This window comes from Cyclopterus lumpus, chromosome 15 (genome assembly GCF_009769545.1).
Source record: "Cyclopterus lumpus isolate fCycLum1 chromosome 15, fCycLum1.pri, whole genome shotgun sequence".
Classification (NCBI taxonomy): domain Eukaryota; kingdom Metazoa; phylum Chordata; class Actinopteri; order Perciformes; family Cyclopteridae; genus Cyclopterus; species Cyclopterus lumpus.
In genome coordinates this window covers 11,078,344-11,100,025 of record NC_046980.1, presented here as the reverse complement: position 1 = coordinate 11,100,025, position 21,682 = coordinate 11,078,344, and the positions used below count along the sequence as shown (strand labels likewise).

Here is a 21,682-nt window from a genome sequence, read left to right as displayed (position 1 = left end):
ATCTTCTTTTTTGCGTGTTGCTCCTCAAAGCAAAAGAAGAGTGGAAGAGGTCATATGTTGAGTTTTGTGTAGAGGCATCGATGGCTTCTGAACACTATTCTTTAGTTTTATCCGCCATCCTACTGTAGATTCAGACACGGGAGGGGGGCTTGTGTGTTTTTTCTTCTGCCCCCGTGCAGAAGTTCATCATTCAGAGTGGGACTGCCTCCTCGCCGTCGCTGAACCGATTAAAAAAAAAGAAGAGCGAGCACTAATGGTGATAAAGTGCATGTGAGGTCTCCTGTTCCCTCCTCAGGTCAGTCAGGGAGAGAGTCACAGCTTGTGGTATGTCTAAACTTGTAGTGTCACTTTCTGACCAAACTGGTTGCTGTCTGACAGAAACACGACAGGGTGGATCATGTCCTGCTGAGAAAGTCTGCGTGGTCTGACGTCTGATTTCCGAGGGCAAGCTCTCCTCACCGCTCTCCCATCCTTCTTCTCTTCCTCTCTTGTCTTTTTTCTCTCTCTTCCTTTTTTCACGCCGTCCATTTCCTCCTCTGTGCCCACCCTGTTCTTGCCCCTTTGCCCCCCCAAACCACCACCACCTTGTTCTTTGGTGTGTGTGCCAGCAGCACTCATGCCTGGAACAGAGTGCCAGGGAAGACATCTGTCGCACTGTGTCCCTGATCTGATCTGTGGCTCGAAGCATCGGGGTCATGAAGAGTAGCAGCCGCCCGTCCGCTACTGTGGGAGACAATATGAGAGAGCCATCTCTGTATTTTGGTCTTCCTGTAGTCTCTCTGTTTCTCTGTCTCTGTTATTAAAATTCACATTGCGCACAGCCGCGCACCAGGGTAATAAGCCGTTGTTGCTGTTTGGAGCGTCTGTCGTTTGGACGGTGCAAGTCAAACGGGGCTGTCAGTGTCCCATGTCTTCCTGATCAAGCTCTTTCTCAGACTCGTAGGTGCAGAGAGCAGAGCAAAACGTCGGTTTTATCAGGCCGTTCATCAGCCGCAATGATGTGCAGATGATCTGAGAGGAGGATTTTGACAGTTAAACTGGATCTTTGTGCCTGGGACAGCGCCATTAATGACAAAAGCAGTGCCAGAATGAATAAAAGGGGGTTAATTGCGACTGTTCGGTTGTGTGTAACTGTGGATTGACATACACAGTGTCTGCCAAATAGTTTGATACTTCACATATCTTCTTGAGAGAGTAATGGCAGCGTATTGATCCCACTGAGTGTTTTGACATTTATTAGTGTTGCAGTTGCAGCTTTCCCCTCAAAATGGGTGAGTTCATGCCAAGTGACAAGACTGGTAAATGCTCGGCTCAGATGTTAATGGGAAATTGGGAAATGTTTGAGAGGGTGTTTTTGCATGTTGTATCCCATTAGCTACAAATCAAGTGCACTGTATTTTTAATTATTTTCTCACATTGTCAGACGGATATCCTACCTTCCTGACTGACATTTATTGTTTTCAAATAATTAACTAGCAGCGTTTGAGATGGCTAATCCATCACACTACACACAGTATTATGTTGCCCTTAAGTTAAGTTATCTGAACATACTGGTGCTGTTGACAGCAGAGAGTAATAACTCATCCTGGTGTATTGAAGATTCTACAGCGTCAGAGATTTCAGACCACCTTTTTTAAAAGCAGGAAACAACTACATTCACAGGCTCATTTTCACATCCATGTTTACCCACTTGCCATTCTGATCTGATTATCTGACAGCTTGTCAGTGCAAAGCATTTTAGCATTTAACTGTCAGCTCTCAGATGTCAGAAGATTTGAAAATAGTTTCCGGTTGAATCTCAGATACCACACAACTGACCCTGTGCGATGCACTGCCCCCCGGTGCTATTCCGTCAAGCTGTTAGAGTTACCATGGGGCCCACACTGCTACAAACTTCACTCACTAAATAAATATGAACAGATCACAGTGTAAAAGTGAACTACACCACCTGACAATTGAGACAGAAGACAATAGAATTCAGGAACAACACTGTTCCATTAAACCATTAAATAGCAGCATGTGTGTACATTCAGTATACCTTCAGTAGCTAGCATAGCATACAAATGCTAACGCTAGTGATGGGCTGACGTACTCTGCTAATGTTAGTTCCAACATTTTGGAAACGTATATCTCCTTCCAGCCTCTCCTGGTAAGGAGTATCACTATTACAAAATGCAAATTAGTCAAAGCTACACTATGATTGGCCATACTGCGTTGAAAGGCGGGACTTAGCAAAGGGTCAGTTGTACAGCAACTTTGACAAAAAGACTTGAAGGCGACAGACACCGTCTATCTAAAAGCTACTACGAGGAATTTTATTTTAGAGCATCAAATCAGAAAGCCTATCTTCTTGCTGATGGTCTCATGTAGGTCATAAGTTAAAAGTTCTTTACAGTACATTTATATATGTTTATACTCTCTTTAAGTTGATTGTCAAGTTGAATTGATGGCCACCAAAGGCTGTCTGAAAGGCAGGGAAAGGAAACCTCTATAAATGTCTGATGTGCTTTTAAAAATGGTTGGTGGATAATCTTCAGGATGTCTTGTAGTTAAGAGGCTCAACATGCAAATCCTCTTGCCTTATGATCTGACGATTCACCATTTTTCTACCTGTGGCCCTGGCTGGCACGGTAAAATGACATCCCCATTCTTAATTCAAAGCTCTGATTGGCATTGTTGTTTTCCTCAAAGAGCACAACACCTTTCAATCGCTGAAAGAAATCCCAGATTTGGGCAGTGATTCAGAGGTCTTAAACCATGCTACAACACCATCGGTATGGTCCTTTAAGATAAAGCAGTTGACCAATTTGATTAGCTCAAAGCCTTAGGAATACTTTACAAAGCTCCTGAGTCACCACATCTGATTCTGCTTTGATTCAGCTCATCTAATGTGAGTCAGCAGAGTCACAAAGTAAAAGGCAAGCATGTGTAATGAGCAGATTAGTCCCCTTTAGGACGCCTCTCCCCTTTCAAAACCAATATCTTGACATCTTGTTTACTTAGTATAAATCCATGAGATGGAAATCAGGCCCAGATTAAATAAATGACAGACACAGCTGTTATCTTTTGAAGGATAATTGACCTGTGACACTTACTTGGCAGGAGCTCAAGCCCATCAGGATCTGAATTTAAATGCGTTCTCAAGTGCAAAGAACATTAAGATCGAAAATAGATGTTTACATATAGGTCATAACAAAGAGGTTATACTATGAGTGAATAGACTGTAGACATTCACTGCAGCCCTTCAGTTGCACTGCTGCGCTGGTTTAAGATTAGAACAGCTCATATGACCATACAAACCCGGGGCCAATGTACACTTTAAAGACATTAAAAAAAAGTAACGCTGCATAATTCAGATAACGTTTATAAAGTAAATATTAGCTTGCTGGCTCTGTGCATGAATTCAGTTCACTTACAGTACCATAGCCAGGGTCCACACTATGCTTACACTGTAATAATCCCTATTTAATAGCTTTGTGCTCAATAACACCCCATTCAGTGACTACAAATCTCCCACAAATACCTTTATAGCTTCTATAGGTATTTATTGGCTCCAACTAGCAATTGTATTCTACAATTAGTCCATTGACTTTTGATTATTAGACAAATAATTGTATTTATAAAAAAAAGGTGAAGTTGAAAAGAAAAAAAAGAGCTCACATTTTAACAGTATAAAACAGAGAAAACCATAAAATTCTCCTATTTGAGAAGTTAGAACCAGCAAATGTTTACATTTTTAGCCAGGCTAGCTGGCTCTCGGGATGACTGACCACTTTTGTCCAGATTGTAATATTTCAACAACTACGGGATGGATTTCCCTATCTTACCGCTCTCGTCTCTTCAGGATGAATTTAAACATGTTTGATGATCTCCTCTATCGTCATCATCAGGTGGAAATTTCAATTGTTTATCCTGTGGTTTATGACCAATATTTATTTGCAAAACTAATCAACATCACGTGTTTATTGTTTTGTGTGCTAAATTGCAAATGTTGGCATGCTAGCATGCTAAACTAAGATGGTAAAACCTGGTAATCAAACATGCTAAACTTCAGCGTATTAGCTTTGTGAGCATGCTTAATGTGCACTGCTGTGCTTCACAGCCTCAAAGAGCTGCTATAGCATCGCTGTAAACTCTTAGTCGCGTTGCTTGTTAATTACTTGAATATTAAAGTCTGTCAAAAACTTTTCTGTCCGTCCATTAAGCAACTGATCATTCCAGCCCTGTATGTCAGCAACATATCCCTGAACCATGTTTATAGAAAAGCAGATAGTTGTGTCCTAAATCCAGAGCCTGCTGACTTTTTGCACCATAACTCCTCAAACTAGAAGAATCCTCTTAGTGACCTGTCTGCGTGCATGTTATGCAGCAGCCTAGAAAAGGTGTTTTATACTGATGACAGGCAAGGTCGGGCCAGTGAAACAGGACAGTGCGAGTGTGTGGTTGGGGATGGGGGCGGTTGCTGAAGGAGGAAGGGAGGGAGAGAAAGTGAAAGCGAGTACCACTGCAGCTCTCAGGGTGAACCGCCCGCTACTCAGCTGCAGCTACAAATCAAACGGGACCGAGACGCTGCTGGCACTGCGCCATGACACTGATCACTGGCACACAGAACAATGTCAAAACCATCTTGGTGGGTAATTAGGAATACTCTATCATTTCTGCTATCACTTAGCTGCTGCGCTCGTGTAGTCTAGCGTGTGCATGAGGCGCCTGAGGCTGTGGGTGCAGATGCTGCAGCGATACAAGTAGTACATTTTACACAATGTAAACCAAGCTGGGTGGTGGACTTTGAGATAGAAGGATCTTGGCTGATCCCTTAAAGTCAGTAAACTCTAGCTGACGCTGGCATGTGTGTTTGTGCAGCTTTACGTGCACGTGCAGCACTGTGTGTAACCTTGTGGTTGTTTTTAAAGGGTAACATCAGTGTAAAAAGGCTCTTTGTGACTGTCACTGATGCACATCGCGTCCTGTATGACTTTGACCAGGCAGGCCTTGCAGCTCTACAGAGCAGAGCAGAGCGAGCCAGATGGATGGATCGCTCTTTAAAACAGTTCTGCATATAAGGCAAAGAGGGAAAGAAAGAAAAGACGCTGGTTGGCAGGCTGTTTCCCCCTGTGATTTAAACATTTAGAATGTTCCCATTAACCCTCATCACTCACAAGAAGACCTCAGCTAAAATGCCTACTTTTACACTTACACCGTGAACAATTTTGCAATTTGTGCCGTTATTATCCTAATTTGCGCAAGCGAAAATGAGAGAAGGGGAGAGCACATTGTGTGCCCTTTGATTAAGTGGGATGTTTGAATGTGGGCCCTCCACCTTCAAGAGAGATTTGATACTTGAGGGGTTGAAGTGTTTTTGATGGAAACTCCATTAATGATTGATAACAGGAGGAGAGCGGTTAAAAATCTCCCTGCTCCAGCACCATCAATTATTAAAAGCTCTCTCCTTGCATTTTGGTGGCACATAAAATATCAGTCACCATCTTGAAATCTTGAGTTGATAATATCTGTCAGAGGAATTAGGGCTTTGTATTGATTTCTTAAAGCGCTCCTCATCCGGGGCTCGTGTGCTGTGCATTTTAAAGGTGATGCTTGCAACAGATTGCAACAATTAGCATCAGCTTGTTGTTTGTTAGCTGTTCTCATCAAAGGAAAAGCTTCTGAGACATCATTTTAAAGATTCTCATTGATATTATCATATGCTTATGTTTTATTAATCGAATGAAAATATATATAGAACAAAAATAGCGTGGCTAAGTTTAGATATAAGGTTAGATAGACATTTTGCCGCACAGAACATTTGATGTGTACCGTGACTTGCCAAATACACTTAATCTAACGTTTACAGTTCATCTGTCCTGCAGCCTCAGGTGATAGTGGCTAAAACGTTGCTGCTCTTCAACACTCATCTTGAGATGGTTGTGTGCCAATGAATATCCAGTCTAATAGCCAGAATGATTCAGCCTGTCTTTACGCTGAAGTCCCTCTCACACGGCACATGTGGAGTATGATGTTGAGGGGCCGAGTGGATATCTGAAGTGATGCTGGAGAGTCGTGTCAGCCAGCGTACGAGTGAGTGTCAGTGCAGCAGTGGAGGTCCTCCGGAGCCGAGTGCCGATTTGCGCTGCATCAAGACGAGCTGACAGGCCAGCAGGCTTCTCTGTGTCATCGCCATGGTTCCCATCAGCCCTCGCTGAGGAAATTCTCTCCTAAAGCATCCCTGTACTTCCACACAGGAGACCCGATTAAGTGATTATACAGTTGTGGCTCAAAGTGCTCCAAGGCTGCTCCAAGGCACGCAAGGGTAGATGTTTTCATGACGCTTCAATTGGTTGCGCAGCCTTTCTGAGGGTAATGATTATTGGCTCACATGAGTGCAGAAAATGCCTGGAAGCGATTTCATTTGACAATGCTGCTCTTTTTTTCCCTCCGTCATCTGAGTGACACCCTTATTTACTGGTGTCAATATTAAAGTTATTCATTGACTACAAATTGAGTGCTGCAGCACGGTGTGTGCATTGTCTTTCGTCCATTTTGGTAACAACATCCCCCAGTCTCTTAGAATGAGCTGAGAAAAATGCTCCCGGAGATATGAAACTGTATATCAGGAGATGAAAGGGTGTAAAGACGGAGATGAACTCTGGCAGTAAATGAAAAGAAACAACAATAAAGCGATGGCAGCTCTTATCTGTCCCCTGATCGACATGTTTCGTCACAGCGGCGAGGCAACCGTGTGCTGCCCATCTCGTGTCAACAGCCACGTATTTACATAAGCTGTTTCCCGTCGGCCACGGCTTCTTTCCTGAGAGCACCAGGAGCCGCGATGGTGAGGCGGTGTGATTAGATTTACAGATGGAGATTAATGCTAACAGAGGTAATAGCACAAAGGTATTAAATCACAACAAAGAGGCTGGAAGCACTGCGCTTGACCTTTTGAATGGTGATAATGATGCTGGAGTCAGATGCGTTGCTACTGGGGCTGCAGCATCAGCGTGGTCGAGTTTAGACAACGCTGTCATATATATATGTTTGTGTTTGTGGAGGGGGGTTAATCGATGGGATGGTCAACACTGGAGTGCATTGACATGAAAGTGACAGCATGTATGACCCTGTCGTAACATTACACGCTACGAACACACACACACACACACACACACACACACACACACACACACACACACACACACACACACATACATACATACATACATGTAGCCACAGGCTGATACCTGCCACTCAGGCTCTTCCTCTAAGCGGGAAGTAAGAGCTGTCTGTCTGTTTGTCCGTCTCCCTGTCTGTCCTTCCGCTGCAGAGCATCAGTGGGTTATTAGAAGAGTCCCATGGCTGCCACTGATAAGGCCTGTATGGGTGCTGCTGCCACTGACAGCGCTGCCTGCCTGCACGACAAACACAAGTGGCCTGGCCGGGGGATTACTGCCTGCTGCCATTTCTGCTGATGCCTTTCTTTATGTTATCCTCTCCAGTCAGATGTGCTGCATTTGAATAACTTGGCTGATGTTGTAGAAATAGAACTCCTCGAAGTCTGCACCTGCATACAAATGAAGGTGCACGGACAAAGTGCTCACCCGTGCGCACACTCACAAAACACACGTTTAGACGTTTCTGGTTTAAAAGCCTCCCAGTCTCCCTTTTTTCTTCCCTCCTGCTACTGGCCACGACTGGTTATTTACATGCTCTGTCACTTACTGGGAGGAGTGATGCTGATGAGTTAGGAGGCTCACTAATCCACTCTGCCGCTGTCATTAGAGAGAAGCAAACAGACTATTACCACCTCCTCCTCTCTCTGCTCATCATAAGCCTGCCTGAACCCCACACACACTTGCATGTACACGCACACACACACGCACACACACACACACACACACACACACACACACACACACACACACACATACAGCTGTGATGGAGAGTGCCTCTTGTTTCTTTAGCGCTACTGAGTGGAGCCCTGCTTTGGTAATTGATCCTGTTTGGTACATGGGGAGGGGAGAGAGAGTGTGAGAGGGAGGCCCTAAGTGTTGTCAGTTTGCTGCATTAATTTTTCAACCGTGGCCAGTGAGGCTGGAGGGACGGAGGAGGGGCCCACCGCAGAGCTCGCTCAGAGGAACCATGCTGTACCTAATGCTGCTTTGTCTGCCCACATTTATGTTGCGGTTTATTGGTGCTCATTCTAAAATAACTTCCTTTCTGTGGGACTCAATAATGATGGAACTGGTTCGTCTTCTCAGTCCCAGCCTCCCGCTGATGACATATTTGTTTTTCCTCCGTCTCTTCTGCCCCCGCTCAGAAATAGTCTCCTGGTGGTTGTGTGACTTGTGCCTCTTTGTCTGGGTGTTTTTGCCTTCTCGTGGTGTGCGAATGTGCAGCTGATAATAGACAGACTTCACTCTGTGCTTTTCGATCCCAGCTCTGGTTGTTGAGTCAGTGATTATGTTACCGAGCCGGCTGAGACGGTGGACTGAGCAGAATGGACGCACACAGACTCCGTTTTTGCCGACTACTCGCTGTAGTAGAAATGGCTATTAATACTTATGTTTTCTTTACTTCTACAGTTCTTCTCCGTGTTCTGTGTCAAAATACTCACGTCCTATAATTAGCACGAACTTTCCTTGCGATCCCAGTCTGAGTGATTTCCATGTCCGTCAGAGCCACGTCAGCGACCGCTTCCATGAGTCATTAAAAAGGGGGATCACAGCCACAGCTGGACGTCACTGGTGATATTTGTTGCAGATATGAGTCATACCTTCTTGTTTTTATTTCATTAAGCATCTCTAATGGGTGTGTTATGCGGGAACATTTGGAAGTAGCTGCTCACAGATGTCATTCAAGTATTTTAAAAACACTTTTGTGGTGATGCAATATGTAAAGCGCATCACTGTGGGAGAGAATCGGCTGGAGGCTATGCAAAGTTAAGTCATGATTACTGGAGTTACAGCACCCACAGAACAGGAAGCTCCTAAGTCCTAAATAGTCATGATGGGTTACATGTAGAGGACAGCTCTTCTCTCAGGGATTAATAACTCTAACTCATTGTCACACGTTGTCACATTTTGATCCCAAAGATCACTTTAGGACAACTGTTATTGAAATCTGTCTCAAAAGCTTTCTGTCCACCTATACTAGCATACATTTCAAATTTTTTTCTACATGTTTGGCATCTGCACTGTAATGACCAACAATAGAAAGTTAATGGAGGAGTACCGTAAGAGGTTTAGTGTTGGACTTTCACAAAGTTAGAAGGCCTGCCAGAGAGATCAGTGTCAATTAAATACATCTATATTTTGTGATTGGCTCTGCTTAACACAAAATAAGCTTCACAAAGAGAACCGAATGCAATTTTAAGACAACCATGAATGTATTATAAAAAGCTCTCCCTGTCATCATGAGACAACACGTGTTCTCAGAAAGCACAAACACAAGACTTTTCTGAAGAAATTGACATGTCAACAAAGTACTGATACTGTGGGCTGATATTACTCAGTTAATTCTGTGATGCGTTATGTGGGGTTTACCCTGTAAACCTGGCCATTCAACTTCAGCGTGACAGCATACCCAGCATTATGAAAGGCAGGGCTGGGCCACAGATGAACTGTGTGATTTACAGCCTTTGTCAGGTCACACAGGTGAGAGTCCTTTCTTTGCCTGCCTCTGTTTTGTCCCATCAAACAGGTGTGTTTTCTCTCTGGTCTGATTCCTCTCCACCACCCGTCAGCTTAGCTAGCCACGACAGGCCTTCTTCCACTCCAAAACCATGATTGCATTCTTGAGCTATTCCACCCTCTCCTTCAGAACAAGAGCCCTCCGCATCTCTCTCCCTTTCAAGTAGAGGCTGCTGGCCGCGTTTCCCCTTTGAAGATGTAATCTTGGAAAACACAGAGACATCTCCGGGATTATCTTAAATGTCTTCAGTATGTCAACAGCCTAGCCTTGTTGCTGTTGAGGTTGTCGAGCTGCGCTGGCTGTTTAAGGGGTTGGCTATGATGACAGCCAAGGAAAATGCCTCATCGCAGAGGTAATCACAGGGTCAACTACGCCGACTCCATTCAGGGCCAAACTCCCACTGTTCAAACTGGATGATAACAGACACAATGAAATGATGTATTTCCCCATGTGGCAAGGCTGTGTTTACAATTGAAGGTAATAGCAGGCGCAGCGGAGCGCTCAATAACAGATGGTGCTGGTAGGTGAGGTTCATTTATGTCATGGCATTTTCCAAAATGTTATGAGAATCCGAACAGTGCAACAGCTTCACTAAGCGTACACAATGAGATGAGGAGCATCATTGAGCAGTCACACGAGGGAGAGATACTATACACAAATTAGAGTCACATAAGTGGGCGCTCCTTGAAAAGGATCTTGACTTTGTAATCATATCAGATCTTATCGGGAGGAGATTTTAGGAAGGGTAAGTGCTTGGAAACTAAATCAGAGAGAAGCTGCCTAGGGAACACGTTGTTATCATAATTACCTGCTGAGAGATGACTGCAGAACCGGTGTTGATGTTGACGCCGAGCTGCCCTCTTCTCTCTCCAACAAGGCTGTCTTGTGTGGGCTGCTGCCTGCGTCGACATCTCTTTGTGCTCTGTTCCATCAGTGTTTTCTTTCTTTTTTCTTTTTTTTTTCTCCAACTAGGAACACACACTGCAGGCCAAAAAAACTCAAATATTGTTTTGGTGAGATCTGGCACAGAGATTCGGGACAGACTTGCGTCATGGTGTACGTGCGGGCGCTGGCAGGCTCTGGGGTTGCTCCCGGGAACTGAGGCGATCCGGAGACCTCATCTTCTTGGTTTCAAACGACAATCTGCTCCTGCCGGCGCTCGGATGCCCGCCTACACATTTTCTTTTTAGTTACAAATGATCCGTTTGAATGAAACGTGGCCTCTGTCTCCCCGGCGTTGGCATTTAAACAGGAGGAAATAACAGATGATGATATCAGAGCGGCAGCGAAGGAGAAGGAGAGACCACTCAAGGAGGAGAAACGCTTGACCTGTTTGTTTTGGGAAAATGGTATTCCTCCACTAATTTCCTCCTGATAAGTATCTGACAGTTCATAGTAAAGTGTTTTATCTTGGCTGGAGGGAAATGGCTTCTTTCACTCACAGCACCAATCGATTTCTGAGACTCTGCTGCTTTAAATTGCATTCTCTAGTCTTTAGAGCCCTTGTATTTACATAGAGGTAATCAATTAGATATATTAGCTTACCACTTTTAGCTTAACATGGACTTTCTCCTTCCTTCCCTGCCTCTTGTTCGCCTCTCCTTACCTCTCGAGATGCTGCTGCAAATTTGCGCACTTTCCTCTTCCACCTAACATCAATGACTGCTGTTTGCCGTGTTGGGGGGCATTGATTTTTACTGCTCTGCCTCTCTCTCTGGTTTAACAGTTGATGAGTTGTGTTAAGACGCCCAGGGACAGCCCTGCCTGTTTTAAGGAGATGAGGTTGGCTTTTATAGCTCTTCTGCTTCCTCAACCTTGGATGATAAGGTGTGCGTGTGTGTGTGTGTGTGTGTGTGTGTGTGTGTGTGTGTGTGTGTGTGTGTATGTATATGTGAGTATGTGCTTGTGTGAGTGAGTGTCTGCATGAGTTGAGCAGCCGCTTGAGACTAGGATTCCCCCCGGAAGCTAAAGTAAACGTTGTGGTGTTAAGGGCTTTCAATAGGAAAACTTAGGCTTTGTCGTATCCAGCATTTGTGCATACAATTGGTTTATCTCAGCCAATGAACAGCCACATCATCAGATACGATTACCAGGATTGAAGTGTTAAGAGAGTAATACTAAGCATGATTATGAAATGGAAGACAAGTGACTTGAGTGGAGAGTTGACACAGAGTTTAGATTCAAAGGTGACAAGAGTTTTTAGTCTCCTCCACCTCCCGGCACACAGACACAGAAACACTCAGAAGTCATGGATACAGACACAAACCTCATTTAACACGATTAGTTTCTTTGAGGATTTTACTGCAGCCTCTTATATTCGGGATGAAAGAGTTCACACTTCTGACAGTAAAAAGTAAAAAAAAAAAAAAAAAAAGCTGGAGTCTGCAGAAGCTAGTGCAAAGCACTCAGCTTTTCCCTGCAATATTCTCCACATTATTAAGGAACACATTGCTTTGTGCTGTGTTGCTCTCAACACCATCTGTAGTGTGCTACTCAAGTGGTAGCAATTTGCTTGCAGTATCGTGTCTCTCATGCAGTATTACAAGTGAAACACGATTGCAGATCTCCGCTCGATGTTCTCGTGCGTTTAGTTTCTCATAAACGTTTGCATTCTTTCGTGATTGCTCCCCGGTAGTTTCCGATGTGCAGAAATGTACTGCCATCTTAGTATTTAGCTCTCTTTGGCTTTGAAGCCTGATGTCATTTCAGAGTATAAGAAAAAAAAAACACTTGCCCTGTTTGGCTCTTAAACTAGAATCCAGTTCTCTGGCGTAATGAAAAGGTGTTGTTTTTACGGACCTTAAGGCAGCTAAACATCGCCCTCTTGTATGATGATGTCACCGAGAAAACACATGTACTGGAACAAATAAAGACAATTAGAAATCTGTTTTTAATCCATCCATCCATCCATTTTCAATACCGCTTATCCTCATTAGGGTTGCGGAGGCGCTGGAGCCTATCCCAGCTGACATAGGGCGAAGGCAGGGGACACCCTGGACAGGCCGCCAGTTCATCGAGGGCACATGTAGGGACATACAACCATTCACTCTCACATTCACACCTATGGGCAATTTAGAGATCAATTAACCTGCAGCATGTCTTTGGACTGTGGGAGGAAGCCGGAGAGCCCGGAGAGAACCCACGCTGCCACGGGGAGAACATGCAAACTCCACACAGAAGGACCGCTCCGACCGGGAATTGAACCCGCGGCCCTCTTGCTGTGAGGCGACAGTGCTAGCCACTACACCACCGTGCAGCCCCTGTTTTTAATCTATTAATTGAATTTTCAGAATGTGATGTAGGCCAACTTAACAATGTGATATTATAATCTTTCTCTTAAACCCATAACCTTTACACACCTGCTGCACAGACGTTTTTAAGAGGGTCCATTGGTGCGTGTTATAGCTGTGTAATATCAGCCTAATAGGCTTACCTGTCTGCACTGTACGGGACGTAGACCCTGTAAATCACATTTGTCTGCGACACCTACTCGCCTCTCTGCGTATTTATGGGTTTCTCCTCCGCCTTGCCCTCATCTTTTTGGCATCAGTCCAAAATCAACCCCCTCTTCCCACAGTATGTTCTTCAGTATGCTCCCCTCTCCTCGTGGATTAAATGAACGAGCAGGTGTTAAGATGTATGGGGAGGCCCCTTCATTCCATACACCCACCCTGTTTAAACCATCAATGTTTGTTCGAAAAATCAATGGGATATATGTCAGATTTAGTCTTGTGGAGATAATATGCCACACTATGTTGAGATCGGCATAGTGGGGCATATTATGACCTCTATTTTAAACAAGCATGGCATTTTCAAAAGAATGTAGACCTAAAACAATCCACTCGTACAGTTAGTGTAGATCCCTCCAAAATGTGTGATATCAAATCTCTTTGACTTTCCCATATTTGTATGTAAATGGCTATGTCCCCACTGGCCCTCCCATTTCCTAGACTCTTATAAGAAGTGCCAAGATACAATACACTGTACCTCTCGGAAAATGGCCACGAGGGCAGCCTGAAGCAGAGGAAGCTTGTTTACACCAGTGGTGGAGATTGTAAGTGGTGAAACAAAGGAAGAGAAAAGTGGGTGGTGTGTCTTCGTAGGGCAGATAAGATGCTGTATAAGACTGAAATGAATAAACCTGTTGGTCTCTGTTTCTGTTGTCGTATGCATTTTCATCTCATGTTATTCTGTCAGGAGTAATGTAAAGAAAAGAGTTGTATTTCATCTGAATTAAAATTCTTGAATGGGAGTATATATATTTGATAATAACAGAGTCTAGCTTTTAATTTTGTAATATCAATTTGACTTTTCTCTTAGTGCAAATGCAACCGGTGTTCGTGAGAGTGTGTCAGTGCGCCTGTTACTTTAAGAGTGTTGTATTCTGGGTAGTTTCTGGCCATTAAGGCCGTTGCAGGGTTAGCAACTTTGTAGTAATCAGTATACAGTGCCACATAAGTGGAGGAAGAAAATGAATATATAAGGAAGGAACTTGCACTACTATTATTACATTAATAAAAGGGACAGAATAGGCGATGTTGAACCGAAAAGGAGAGTTTAATATATGCTTTTGTTCTTTTGGCTAATTGGGTTCAGGGCAAAAAGATGTAACGACACCATTGACATATCATCACTCTGTAAGGTGTTGTGGCGAACACATTTGTGCGAATTCTGGCAAATTCGTACATTCATACTTTTAGCTCTGTTTTTCATCTCCTCCAACTCCTCAAGGAAATATTTGACTCTTGAGCTGCGAAATATGTTTCTCCACAATTTAAATGTCTCTTCATACATGTGTGACAACATATTTCAAGTATGTTTAATATAACATGTTTCTTTCCTAAAATAGGAGCCTGTGTGATGCTGTACTTAGGCACAGCAGGGGCTTTAAGCTTAATGCTGCCATCAGCACGCTGACACATGCTAACACGGTGATATTGACCTGGTTTACCATCTCTGTTAAGCCTGTTGGCATGCTAAACTAAGAATAATTTGCTTATTAGATCCAAACACAATGTAAAACTGGGAGTGACGGCAATGCTGGTAATTTTATGGTCATTCAGATTACTTTTTGGACCTGATGATAGCACTAATGTTGCTGGCATGGCTGAAAAGTCTTGCAAAGCGAGGATTGAGGGCTCAGTTTTTATAGTGCTGGTAGGCTAATCCCAAAACCGGTGCATGTGTGTTCTGGGCCTTTGCTGGATTTGTATCAGCCTGTAAAGGGTGCAGCGGAGCAGTGAGGAGAGACTAAGAGAGGTGTATTAAGGCTGTGAATCTAGCCGCTGTGTGTGTAATGGACTCAGGATGAAGGCTGACCAAGCGCCAGGCTGCTGATAACCTTTAGGAAGGACATTGTTCCTGTGCAGTGGAGGGGGGGGGGGGGGGGGGGTCGCATGGGGGGATATACAGGACTGCTGCAGTATACAGGCACGGCACTGTGATAGGTAGTGCAGTTGTTCATTGGTTCATTGGCTCTCCGGCAGGGTTAGGAGGTAGAGTATATGGGGCAGTATAGCAAACTCCCTCACGGCTTCCTGCGTACATTCTTCAAAATCCTCTGTCCATCCATTTGTCCTCTGTCTGAACCAGGTTCTCCCTGGCATTCCATTAAAAGAAATTAAACAGCCTTTTCTGCTGTCTTCCTTCCCCTCAGATCACCGCTTAAGGAGGGGTCAGCAAAAGACCGTGCGTGAGGAATACATGAAGGGCGGTGTGGGGGAGGGGGCGGCCACCACAGCGGCAGTACCACCGAGGTCAAAGTTCACACAGGTAAACTGATTTTCTTTTAATCCAGAGCTCGGTGATCGTGCCCGCTCTTTGGTTTGGTCCTGGCTTTTTTTTTTCCGACACGGAGCAGACTTGGCACGGAAAAGCGAACTGAGGGAGAAATGTGGCTGGTTTTGATTGGACCCTCCTGGGCTGGCGGCCGGGGAGGAACTGGGAACTGAGCAGTCTGCAGCTGCTGTTTATGAGGAGCTGTGCAGGATCTTGTTTGGCTCCGTCTAAAAAACCCAGCCAGTCCCCGCCGAGAAGCCTGTGGCCAGTGTCAATACATGGAGAATAGAATAAAACCATGGCCTTATGATTCAAGAACTATTTATTTCAACAAAAATAAATAGCTGTTTTTTGCATTGAGCAGATGCAGGACTGGGTAGTAGGGAAAAATGATTCATGTGTTTCAGATTTGTTTGAAAAAAGTTAATTTGAGAGTGGAGTTAGTCCATTTCTAGAGTATGTAACCACTTGACTGAATACTTACACTTACTTTTCTAACCCCACTCTAAAGCCAACATCCACTATATGCTTTCTTTTAGGGTTTCAGTTGGTTCGTTGTTAAGTTTGAAGGAGAATATTATATTAAATTGAATATCAACACTGCACTATCCCAATGAAACGTGATACTTTGAAGAGTTTATTGTTCAAATACATCTATTGCATGTTGCTTAACATTTCTCTAATGGCGCTGAACCAGTAAGGTTAGTCATTTTAAAGTTCTAGCTCCAGTTTGGCACCCTCTTTTGCCTTTTTCCTCCTGTGTTCTTTGCTACCGGGGATTAGGGGGTGGTTTGTCGGGTGGGTGGGGGCAGATCTAGGAAGCAAATAAATAAATAAAGTGCTGGTTAATCTTCCTTACTGTGGTGTGTGTGAACACTGAGCAATGGCACCGCTCGGGGAACATCTGCCACACACACACACAAACAAACACACACACACACACACACACACACACACGCGCACGTATACATGACAGACAGACAGACAGACACAGATACTATACACACATGCACGACTAGCAGGGATCAGCCAAAGCAATAAGCACACGGACGTCAGAGCACAGAAAGCGACAGGTCTAACACACATACACTCCCGAGTACACGCTCGCCGACCATCGGCAGAGTGACAAGTAATGCTCAGTGAAAAAAATGGGAGATGCTGCCAGCTGACAGAACAGAGCTGCACAATGTGAAAGCACACAACTGCACACACATGAAAGTATAGGAAGACACGTTTTGCTGCATTTCTCTGCTGCTGTCATACTGCATTCAGCTTGCCTGGTATCTGTGAACTCGTGTCTGGTTTTTTTCTTCCGTCCTTCTCTCGCATTTACACATGCACAGCGCACCAACAGTTGATCAAACAACTGTGCAATTGAGGCTGAATTTGGCCAGACAGCCCGCCAGGATGAGTAATATAGTGCTCCTCTGGCTTAATTTGTTTAGAAAGCCTATCATCGCTGCAAACATGTTACAGACTGTTGCAGTTTACAGAGAAGTATTTTCCCCTGCAGCTTTAATTGGATGCATTTTTAATGTTTGCACCACATAGTGTGACCACTGTTGACACTGAACACTGTGGCTGTTGTGGGGCGATGGAGTTGAAATGTAGGAGAGCGGAAGCATGTATACGTATGTGTGTGTGTGTGTGTGTGTGTATATTTGTGTGTGTGTGTGCGTGTGTGTGTGTGTGTGTCTGAGTGTGTAATGGTTGGGTGGATTCCTTTAGTGTGTTGTGTCCCCACTGAAGGTAAAATTGATAGTTTTGCATGAAAGGGATACGCCTTAGTTATTGAGCCTACGCACATAGGTATGCTGTAGTTGACATGCACCTCCTTAAAAATGTACGCTTTGGGGTGCATGGAATATGGAGATTACAAGAGCTGTGATTGGTCAGCTTGGGCTGCTCGGGTTTTTCTCCTGCAAGTTTTCAATATTGGTAGAAATAGCTGTTAATGAAATTTGAAGAAAAGCTCAGTAATTTGCCGAACCAAACCGCCTCTGCTAGCCCTCTCTCTTCAAAGAGATCAACGCTCTCTACCACAGCGAACAAACGAGGCACAAATTTGGCGATTGCACAGAAAAGTCCCCCCATCAGTAATGAGAGCGCTTCAACCGTCGCTCTGTATCACAAAGTAAATGAATGAATGTAAACACACATACTGAGTGGAATATAATTAAAGTGCGATAGGACCTGATCATGCTTAATACATCTGTCTGGTGGTGTGGCGACGCTATCAGTATATGAAGTCCGACACTAAACTACACATCCAAAACGAGGATGTAGGTACGCATGCAGCAGGCAGTTTTTAAAACCCAAAGTGAGCTTTAAAAAAAAAAAAAAAAGAAGCTCTCCAGAGTAGATATCTTGTTGCCTGATATCAGACAGAATTGTCAACTTGGTGGAGTGGGCGGACTAAAGGTCTGGACCCAGGCAAGATAACTTGTAAATCAGCAGCCTTAGTCGTAGCTTGAGCGGGGAACACAATGTTGTAAACACTGCCTCGACACAATCTGGTGCTGGGCAGCACGGAGGTTAAGTGAACAACATTATATCGAACCCACTCTCTTGTTACTCATTTTAAATTTCGCAGATCATTTGATACAGGCGCCGTATTGACACATATCGTCGCGTATGTGAAGAGCTTTTTGCAAATTAGTGACGTAGTTGTGTCTAAGTGTTGGGCTTTTTTAGTGTCTCGTGCCTCATGGCATTCCTAGATAAAGCAAAGGATGTCGGAGCCCTTAGGGATTAACTCACTCCAAAGGAATTAGCATCCCATTCCCAGCCTTCATTTTCAGTCCTGACTGTTTTTTTCCCTCCATTTTGTGTCCTTCAGCCTCTTCCTTTTTTGTTTGTTTCTCCTCTCTTTCCATCTTTTTTCCCCCCTGCAGATTTCAGTTTTTCTGAGGTAAATGTGTTTGTGTGATGGGTAGAAGGGCTCTGCACACAAGAACTCCTGAGTGTCTGTCTGTGTAACTCACCCAACATACTGTATAATATCTACATAAAGAGGAACAGATCGACTGAGAGACAATACGAGCCTGATCAAGAGAGAATGAGTGCTGCAGCTTTGGAGACTGATGATATTCAAAAGACAGCCATGTGTGTTTTCATCCTTACCGATGATATTAATTGTGGTTCCCATCTTACACATTTTTTCACATACACAAGCTGGCCTTTTTTTGGGATTGTGTGCTGCAAGAGTCATCTCACAAACAAGCAGAGGTATAAAGTGGTGAGAGTGGGAGGATGAGAGGGAACATTGTCTTCTCTTTTCCAGCTCAGGGACAGAGCAGAACAGGTTGTGTGAGGATACTTGCTATCTAACACCGCCTCAGGGCCACCTCTGCTTCTCCAATGCAGCTGAGAGTTGTGCTATTGAGAGGAGTCGGAGTATTTGCAACACATTCCTCAGCGTCAGATGGCATTCCTGGTACTCCATGATTACCGGAGTATAACACTTTTACTCAGACATGTGTCGACATAATAATGTCAATTAATGCAGTTACTTAGGCTGATGTCTGAAATGATATATTAAGATGACTTTCTTTTGTCGTTGACACAGTTATGACTCCTTAAACCTAATAAGTATTATATCTACATGGTTCTACCAAAATAGATCAGGACGTATTAGGGTGTTACCTCGGCTTTGTGTTCTTGCCTTTTCACTTTGTGTCAAGGTAATTTCCCGGTTTTTCTTATTTATTTATTTTCTTGAGAGATTGACTGATTGCAATCTTCTTTGCCAATTCCAATTACCGATGTTATAAAAGTCTCACCTGGCGATTCAGATTTTGTTGATTTTCTTTATCAGAACTATAATTGACTGCAAGGCTCCAGACTAACTATTTCTTTGTGAATACTCTGAGCAGCGTGCATTGGAACGTATTACAAGATGAGAGCATCGGAATAAGCTGGTTGTTCCACATGTTTTAAGGTGGTTCTTCCACAGTTCGTGACAAATTGTGAGCTTCATTGTCAGCTTCAACAGGAGCCGTTGGGTGTTCATGCAGGTTGTAAACAAACCCAGAGGCTAACCAAACTGGTTTGGAACAAAATACAAAGGTGAAAAGGGTTCAATTTGTACCTAAACAGTTCAGAATCCTTTGACTTTGACTTCACCTTTTCCTGTACAAAGAGAGATTTTTTACCAATATTTTGTTTTGAGTCAGTGGTTCTCAACTAGTCTGTCTCTGGAAAAGATGGTGCAGTTTGAACCTGAGATTTTTTTTTACCATACTCCAACATGAAATAAAAAAGAAGTCGTTTTAAAAAGACTCAAATGATGTAACTTTAGCTGCGAATACTCACTATTGAATCTATGATAACAAACGCTGAACTATGGAACAAATGCAAATGTGTCTTGAGGAGCAGCTTTTAGCCACAAACATCCCCTTCAAAATAAAAGCACAGGATTTTTTTAAAGAACCCACGACCCACTGAAAACGGGTACCAGTTTAAAATCACTGGTCTTGGTGATTTCGTCATTTTCGACATTTTATAAGGGGAATACAAAGTTATCATTGCTCATAGTTATCATACCAATAGAAATGTTTGGCTGAACTACAAAATCTTTTTTTGCAATGCACCAGAATAATATCTCCAAATGTTGATGTAATCTGGAATGACATCACTCCTGTAGGCCGCCATCTTTTAGTGCCGGTTGGTCCATGATGTTATCCATCAGTGGGTCTCTCTTTCTGCCGTCGTCAATTACCCAGAGGAAAACAACATTAGAGGCCTGAATGGGACACAGTGCAGTGGCAGGCCTGACACGGCTCTGTTATATGATTACACAACCTGTTGGCTGTCCGCATGTCAAGTGTCTCCTGGCCCTGATGAATGGCTGTAATATGCCACGCATCGCATCGCAACACAACACGCCACGCCACGCCACACACTCATTAATGGCTACTCATAATGCCGGGGACGTTCCTCCAATGCCGCGGCGGCATTCGCAGAGAGGGGGAGAGAGAAAGTTGGCAGTTGTAGAGTGAGAGTGAGAAATGACGTTCATAAATACTTCAACCTTGTTTCCTTGTCGCCATTCAAGGCAGTAAACAAAAGAAACATGGTGTCCACATTTGAATAATTTCACAAATGGTGTGGCAAGACGCCAGCATCACACTCACGTAACTCTTGGTGAATGAATGAAGGATATCAGAGACGGGGTGGGAGCACAAAGCAAAGGGAGATGTAAGAATTATTTTTTTTAAAAAGTGCAACACATATGTTTCCCAATTAGATACATACTCGTCCATCTGTGGCCTATTTGCGTAGATTATCAGAAATGTGTGCAATGCGGCATGCACGGCGGTTTGTGGGAACGTTACAATAGGGATGCTTGAAGAAAGGAGATTGAATCGGTCGTCTGTCGGATGCCATCTGAAGCTTAGCTGATTGCTCTTTCTTTCAGTGAATTACAGACACGCTACCCGAGATCCTCCAAACTACTCGACTCTCGGCTATAACAAACAGATTTGATTCTCATGGTGACACCGCTCTCTCCAATTTAAACGGGTGAAAATGGTTCAGAATGAGCTATTTTCTGAGGCGTCTTTGGGGGAGATGTACAAGTGGCTTTGTGGGCATGGAGAGGTTATCTAGAACCTACACAACCCTGAGCCACATTAGTGGGTGGTATTTATGGCTCTGTCAGACTTTTAGTTTGTAATGCCTACTGGGAAGCATGAGCCACATTGAAGGAGCCCCATTGATGAGTACATTCTTGCTCTCAATTTGACAACGTCTGTGCTCAATATATACCAGGCCGCAGCTTTGTCTTGTCATATATTTTGCTTTTTCTCACATTAAAGACAGTATTTTGATAGAAACAGACACAGATGTTGAGAGATTTTCAATTTCACCTTGCTCAGATGCGCCAGCAGGCAGGATGCTGTGGAGGAAAGTGCTGCACCTGCAGTGTGTGTGTGTACGAAAGAGGAAGAGACAGTCGCTCTGTATATTCCTCTATCTGTTTGCCTGTTTTAGTGTATGTGTTCTTTCTCACAGCTTGAGTTTCTCAGTTTGAAATGCAACACCTGCAGATGTGTCTTGTAAACTGAAGCCTCCAGCTTCTCTCCCATTCAGAGGGGACCCTTGAAACAAAGCAATTAAAGTAGCTCTCTACATGGGGCGGTGATCTAGTGCGTGTGCCTGTCTGTCAATGAGTGTGTGTGAGTGATTTTACATGGTTTTAAACTAAGTTTTGTACAAATTG

At 43.9% G+C, this 21,682-nt stretch overlaps 1 protein-coding gene across 4 annotated transcripts in view; it reads left to right on the top strand.

Annotated features, from left to right (window-relative positions):
- LOC117743881 (zinc finger MIZ domain-containing protein 1-like) overlaps positions 1–21,682 on the top strand; it is a 99,277-nt gene that overhangs the window by 8,910 nt on the left and 68,685 nt on the right. For 3 of the 4 annotated variants that reach the window (XM_034551811.1, XM_034551812.1, XM_034551809.1), the window contains exon 2: positions 15,338–15,453. The exons of the other annotated variant lie outside the window; for it this stretch is intronic. The gene's annotated coding sequence lies outside the window, so the exon portion shown is untranslated. The remainder of the gene's footprint in view (positions 1–15,337; positions 15,454–21,682) is intronic. 4 annotated transcript variants of the gene reach the window in all.